Genomic DNA, 8,343 nt, shown 5'->3' with positions numbered 1-8,343 from the left:
AAGCGGCCCCTTCACACTCATATAGGTGATCCTTATTTCGAGTCTCTTAAATACTCCTCTTGAAAGATACCCCTCTAGGATTTCCAAGATATAAGTAATCATTAAAAGCATAGCTTACCCTAAGTTCCCTGCATACAACACATGTTGCAGATATCACTCTCATCATAGGAATAGATAGGAGTTAGACTCCTTTAGTGATTTCTGGCAAGCCACACATAACTTAGTTGTCCCTTTGAACTTAGTTCTTGGGATCTCCAGTTATCTAAGTAGGGTTACCATTATGATGGCTCTGATGTAATAGAGCTTTAATCACATTCCCCTCGATAAACTTTCCTTCATTTGCTCTCTGGTCAAACTTTTTTGTTTAGCGGCCGCTATTTTTTCCATTTGACCTTCTTCGTCAGATATCATTGAGTAGTTAGTGAATCCATTATATTATCCTTAGACAATATTCACAACTAAAAGCAAATGTCATACGGTGTTAAGTCTTTGATTACATCGAGACTTATCGTTACTCTATGTCACTCCCATTTAAATAATAAATATAGAGTTGTTCCTTAGGAGTTAATGAAACCATTATTGCTTCTACTCCAACTTTATCCTATATAAAGAATTGAGATTCTTTCTGGACCTATTATCGGAACCGTTACTTTGGTAAAATCCTCCAAGCACCCCCACATTTTAAGCATTCTAAGGAAACTTAATTCCTTTTGTTGGTGTTTAATAAATACACCCCCACAATTCTTAGATAAATCAGAATATATAATTTGGCGTGCTTGAACTAAATAACAAGATGTGAATTGCTTTGTGAATATAATCACAATACTAATTTTGTCTAAAATACAATTAGACTTCATAACTTGCTTTTGCAGTACAAAGAAGAAATGACTAATACCGGTTGTGGCCACGACACTTTGTCAAATAACATTTCTTTAGCCGTGATTAATTTCTTTTTGTTTACTGCAACCCTTAATTCCAATCTCAACATGGAATATAAATATCACTGTATAAATACATTTACATCTTATTTGTCTTATCCAGTATTAGTGACTACGTCGATAATAACCAAAGTGTCTTTTACCCATAAAATATTTTAACTCATATAATATTTCATTACGGAGTTATCGGTCACCACACCAATTTCACAGTCATTATTCCAAAAAATAATTAGAATTCCTCTTATGTCAAAACACATAAGTTCACATTTTTTATCAATACTTTGATAAATAATTGACATCCATTTATAATACACCACATACCAAATTGATATTAATGGCATCATAATTTGATTGTCAACTCTACAACATATGTAGACATGGACAAAATTAACAAGTCAATGGAATAAGATTAATTTGCATTAATCTCTCTTCCCCCACATTTGTGATAATACATAAATTAGCACAAATAACATGATTCATTTCTAGACAAGTGACACAGTCACAAAAAATAACTCACAATATATATATATATATATATGGGACAAAAATGAAATTATCTCTTTTAATTCAAAAGATAAATTCCCACAGTAGGAACATGATACAACATTAACCAAGTCTACCACACAAGGGAAATAAAGATTGAAGACATCCTATCTCACAAAATTTAAAGTTACTTGAAAAATAACTTTCAATTAATTATTAAAAAATAATAATCAACACAAAAGATGTCTCAAACTACTTCCAATTAAATTGTGATTGTATTTGTTTTGAATCATAGATTGACCAATCAATATAAAATTTCCATTCAAATAAAAATTACATAAATTAGAAATTCTAATTTATTTATTCAGAAAATTTACCCAAGTATATAACATATACTCTATATTTTCTCAAGTTTCAAGAATTCACAAATCAAAAATCATACCAGATTTAAATAATTAAATCACAATTTAATTTCAAAATACATTTTTAGAACTTCCACATTCTTTCAACTGATTAAAAATCAAAAGCCCAAGCGACCCAAATAACAAAAAAAAAAAAAAAAAACCATAACATTGGCCCCCGAAGATGCCCAATGTGATAGGTCCTTCTCATGGGCCCATTTCTATAAACAAATCAGATTTATATCACATGGAAACTGGGAATGGAAATTAAGGCCATTGAACCTAAAATAATAATAAACAGAGGCCAAACAAACTAAGCACCAAAGATGGTCAAAAACTGACATACCTACCTGTTTAGAATTGAACCATCACGCGGATAACCACTCCGGCGATACAGAACGTTATTGACATGTTCAAATGGATTGTTATTTTTGCATGAAGTACAGTAACCCACATAAAAAGTACTACAAATCCTTTGACAATGCCAAAAAAAAAAAAAAATTACTAGAATTTGTCAAAAGAGTTATCCAAATGGAAGTTTAGGCTGTGGTGAAGAGTGAAGATGCACCAGAAAGCAAAATTGTGATGGAAGTCTTTCCGGAAACTCTAAATATTCCACCAAGAACCTTAAATTTTCGACCCCAACTCTGTCCAAGTCCACTAACAAATCACCCAACTTAAAGTTCCAAACAGTTTGGGTCGAGCCATTATGTAAATGACACGTCACCTTTGTACGAAACATTATCATGCCGATTGGTTTCTCCGTTGCTAACGACGGATTCAAAGGCATCACAGGCCAAACAATGCATTGCTCTCATTAAGTACATTAACCCGTCATAAACAAAAACTGAACCAATGATAGGATGCAAAATGTAATGAAGAGAGACCAAAAAAAAACCGTGGACTCAATCTCCGAGTCGGCCTTTCCCAACTCGTAGTTGTACCTCGGTCGAGTCCGAGTGAATACATCGGCCTCTCATCCGCCATAAACAACCCGGAAAATTAATCGATGAAGAACTTCACCCTTCTTATGTGTTTGGCCTGTTCAATCAGAACATGAAAGAGATGTGTTGCAGACACTTTCTTTAAGGTGATAAATGTCCCCATTCAAAAAGAGTTTGCTTGATGAAAGAACACAACCCTTGGTCCGAATTTTCAAAATTTTCAAATTCAGAAAACATGTCTTTCAACTTGAAAGGTGCCTTTATAATTTGAATTTTTTTATAAGTAACTGCCTACAAACTGATTCAAACATCAGACATCTTAGTAAGTTAATTGTTTTCTGCCAACTTTGGCTCCGAATCAGAATAAGTGTAACGCCATAAAAATTAACCCATTATATATATCACTGACATGCATTATTTAAAGAAAACACTTCAATAATTCATTATAATATTCATCAGAGTCTTACTAAACAAAAGCATTACATGTAACATCAAATTAAATGCCCTAACGGCTTACATCTTTCCAAGCCAACACTTGGACACAAAAGTATGAGTTCTAACTCAAATATAAATAAAGCCCTAGGCTTGAATGTTTACATGTACTAACAATGAAAAACAAATAACTAGAAATAGTCTTCAAAATCCAAGTCCTTCCAAGCTAAGTCCTTGGAGGTAGCTTATCACCTGAACCAGAAAATGATGTTCCCATAAAGGGTGAGCCACAGCCCAGTAGAAATATACTAAACCACATATAAGCAATGAATAAAGCAATAGCATTCAACAGATGGTTAACCAAGATAATCAATTACTTCATTTTACAGTCTCATGACACTATTGTCTAAGACACGTTTTACTTTCCAACTTTATCATTATGGCTCAGAACCTGGCCAAACTTACAATAGTGAATTATATATATCATATTCACATTCTTCCAATGTCAACAAACAAATGAGACTCAAGCTCAAATCAATACACTTCATACTTCCAGATTGATACACATTTTAGTGCTGTATCAATAAAAACACTTCTATATAAATAAGCGCACATAAAAGTGATGCTAATGGAGTCCATCCCCTATCTCCTCCCAAACAAAATCCGGTTTAGAGGTCCATCCCCTATCTTCCCCTAAACCGTGGAGTACATCCCCTATCTCCTCCCACACAAAACAATGTATGTAAACACATAACATATGCAACACACAATCAATACACATAATGTCTGTATTAATTCAACAGTCAAAATTGATGATTTAATCAATGATTAGTTTCAGTTATCCCTAATCCACATGCAGTGTCTACAACAATCACAGCTATCCTCCACCGATAGCCCAAAACAGTTATTTCTAGACTGAAAATAAATATATCCACAATTCAATGGGTGAGTGATTTTAATTATCCAACTACACCTCTTAATCAATGAATTCCTCAATTCCATGAATTTAACCATATTTCCCCAATTTCCTTTAATTAATTATACAAATTAACTTATTAATACCACTAGGGTTTTTCCCAAAATTACCAAAGTATCCCCAACATATCAAAATACCAAAACTTAGAACAAAACTTATAGAATGGAGTAGGAAATCCCTACCTCGAAGAAATAGCCCCAAAAGAGAAGATGGAGATGAAGACCCAAACTCCAAAATGCTCCAAACTACCAACAATTCAGATTAAATGGAAGCCCTCGACCCACTCTATCTTTTTAATAAAGGATCTAAGGTAGAAACTCACTCTAAGTAGATCAATCCTAAGAGAGAAGGTGTGTAGAGGGAGAGAGAACTCGTACCTAGGGTTTTGAAATCTGAAAGTGGATGAAAAACTAATCTGAAACACGCTGCTGCCTATTTAAACCTGGCAGGCTCGCTCGAGTGAAGACTTGGTCGCTCGAGCTACCAGACACAGAAAAGCTACGCTCGAGCCAAGGAAGCCTTGCTCGAGCCAATAACCCAAAAGCTAGCTCGAGCGAAAGAAATCTCGCTCGAGCGAAGAACTCAAACCCTCAGGTCTGCAACCAGACACACGCTCGAGCGAAGGAACTCCCGCTCGAGCGAAGAACGAACTAACTCGCTCGAGCGAAGAAAATCTCGCTCGAGCCAAAAACCTATGCTCTCAGGTCTTACTACAAAACGCAATCCTCGCTCGATCTAAGAAACCCTGGCTCGAGCGACGGACCAAAACAAAGAGCTAGCTCGAGCGAAGAACTTCTCGCTCGAGCGAAGGGTCAAAATTTTGGGCAGCAACCCTTTGCTCCCAAGCTCAACCAACCTGCTATAAACCTGCCCATTGCATCTCCCAACTCAGAAATAGGAAATTAAAAGACGGTAACAATCATAATACAATGGCAGGAGCTACGGAACCTAAGTCCGGATACAATAATCAAATGGGAAAAGACCGGGGTCGCTATAACCTCCCCCCCTTCAAAGAATTTCGTCCCCGAAATTAAGCATAAGTTTTTGAAAACAGGTTTTTCTCAATTCCCAAAGATATTATATAACAATAATAAACAACTTGACCCAATACTGGTTACTTCATCTCTTTATCAAGAGGCATCTCACAATATATAAAACAACATATATTTCAACCTGCATCACCATTATGCATTATTCCTTTCAATGTTAGCAATTCCCATATCGTATTCAATTGCAAGATATATACAACACATTCAACAATGTAATCAACATCTGCAATGTTACACTAAACTTCTATGATATACCCATTTACCAAAACATACTCAATGTTTTACAACTTAAGACATATATAAAGCTCTTAAGTTCAACAATATTACCAAATCTAAATACAAGATTACAAATCAATAAACATGTCCGGGTATTTCTGGCGGACTTCCAATTCACGTTCCCAAGTGGCTTCCTCCACTCCGTGATGTTTCCACAAAACTTTGACCAAAGGGATGGTTTTGCCTCGCAAAACTTGATCCCGCCTATCCAAGACCCGAACCGGTCTCTCCTCATACGAAACATCCTCATCAACCACTAAATCGGTCCAATCCAACACATGTGATGGATCCGGCTCATACTTCCGAAGCATACTCACATGAAACACGTCATGTACTCCGGACAACTGCGGTGGCAAAGCTAGACGATAGGCAGCCTCGCCAATCCTTTCAAGGACCTCAAAAGGACCAATGAACCGAGGGGATAACTTCCCGTTCTTCCCAAACCTCATCAAACCCCGTCTAGGTGATATATTCAGAAAGACATGATCACCCACCCCAAACACCAAAGGTCTCCTCCTACGGTCGGCATAAGATTTCTGACGACTCTGTGCTGTAACAAGCCTCTTATGGATAAGCTCAACTTTCTCCGTCGTTTCCCTCACCAACTCCGGACCCAACAGAGGTGCATCACCCACCTCGGCCCAACAAACAGGAGATCTACACGGTCGGCCATACAAGGCCTCAAATGGTGCCATACCGATACTAGATTGGAAACTGTTGTTGTAGGCAAACTCCACCAACGGCAAGTGCCTCTCCCACGACCCACTAAAGTCTAGAACACAACCCCGAAGCATATCCCCAAGGATCTGAATAGTACGCTCGGACTGTCCGTCAGTCTGAGGATGGTAAGCCGTGCTAAAGGTCAACTTAGTGCCTAAGGCACTCTGCAAACTCTGCCACAACCTGGCAGTAAAACGAGGATCTCTATCTGAGACGATCGTCACTGGGACCCCGTGTAACCTCACTATGTCCCGAATGTACAAGTCGGCAAGATGATTTACCGAATCTCTCAAGCGCATAGGAATGAAGTGCGCCGACTTAGTCAACCGGTCTACAACCACCCAAATAGCATCACTACCCCGCTGAGTCCTCGGAAGACCCACAACGAAGTCCATAGTGACGTGTTCCCACTTCCACTCGGCAATAGGCAAGGGTTGCAACAAACCCGCTGGCCTCTGATGTTCGGCCTTCACTTGCTGACAAGTAAGGCACTTAGATACGAAAGCTGCCATATCTCTCTTCATACCCCGCCACCAGAACTGGCGACCCAAATCCCGATACATCTTAGTGCCTCCCGGATGCACCGCAAGGCGTGAATGATGGAACTCTCGGAGTACCTCCTCTCGGCAAGACTCCGACACAAACAGACGGTCTCGGTATCTCACACTCAGGTCGGAATACACCGTCAAACCCTTCTCAACCTTCCCACCAGAAATCTTCTCACGAAGAGATTCTACCTCAAGGTCACCCCTCTGAGCCTCTAACACTCGAGTCACAAGTGTAGGCTGTGCAACAACAGAAAACAAGGCCGCAGCCTCAACGGATTCGCCCAGAAGTAAGTCAAACTCCCCAAGTGTGCCCAACATCTCCCATTCTCGGATAGCTATACTAGCTATGTCACCAACAGGTTTTCTGCTAAGGGCATCGGCCACCACATTGGCCTTTCCCGGATGATAATGCAACTCAAAGTCATAATCCTCTATGAACTCCATCCACCTCCTCTGCCTCAAGTTCAAGTCTTTCTGTGTAAACAAATATTTCAGACTCTTATGATCCGAGAATACCTCGAATCTTTCACCGTAAAGATAATGCCTCCAAATCTTCAAGGCAAAAATCACAGCTGCTAACTCTAGATCATGCGTAGGGTAATTCTGCTCGTGAATTTTCAACTGACGTGAGCCATAGGCAACTACTTTCCCTTCTTGCATTAATACACAACCCAGACCCTCTCGTGAGGCGTCACAATAGACTGCATAACCCAACCCTCTCTCTGGAATAATCAATACTGGAGCGGTGGTCAGTCTAACTTTCAACTCTTGAAACGACTTTTCACAAGTCTCACTCCATACAAATTTGACTCCCTTTCGAGTCAATCTAGTCAAAGGCGAAGCTAATCTGGAGAAATCTTTCACAAACCGACGATAATACCCAGCTAACCCCAGAAAACTGCAGATCTCAAACACACTCTTAGGCTGTGCCCAATCTTGCACTGCCTCAGTCTTGGATGTATCAACAGACACTCCTTCCCCAGAAACTACATGACCTAAGAACTTGACCTCTTCTAGCCAGAACTCACACTTCCCAAACTTAGCATAAAGCTTATGGACTCTAAGTAACTCAAGCACCACTCTCAAGTGTTCCTTGTGCTTCTCTTCAGAAGGTGAATAGATAAGGATGTCGTCCACGAAAACGACTACAAAACGATCTAAAAATTCCCGGAATATCCGGTTCATCAAATCCATAAAAACTGCCGGTGCATTGGTGAGCCCAAATGGCATCACCAGAAACTCATAGTGGCCATACCGCGTACGGAATGCCATTTTCGGAATATCCTCCTCCCCGACTCTTAACTGATGATAACCCGATCTCAAGTCTATCTTTGAGAAACAACGGGAACTCTTCAACTGATCGAACAGATCATCTATACGAGGCATAGGGTACTTATTCTTAACCGTAGCCCGATTCAACTTCCGGTAATCTATACAAAGTCTCAAAGCACCACCTTTCTTTTTAACAAAGAGGGCCGGTGCTCCCCACGGCAAAACACTAGGACGTATAAAACCCTTATCTAGCAACTCCTGGAACTGAATCTTCAACTCAACTAACTCGGCTGGGGCAAAACGA

Source organism: Camellia sinensis, chromosome 8 (genome assembly GCF_055761805.1).
Source record: "Camellia sinensis isolate YWXY chromosome 8, ASM5576180v1, whole genome shotgun sequence".
NCBI classification, from domain to species: Eukaryota; Viridiplantae; Streptophyta; class Magnoliopsida; order Ericales; family Theaceae; genus Camellia; species Camellia sinensis.
This window is presented reverse-complemented; position numbering follows the sequence as displayed.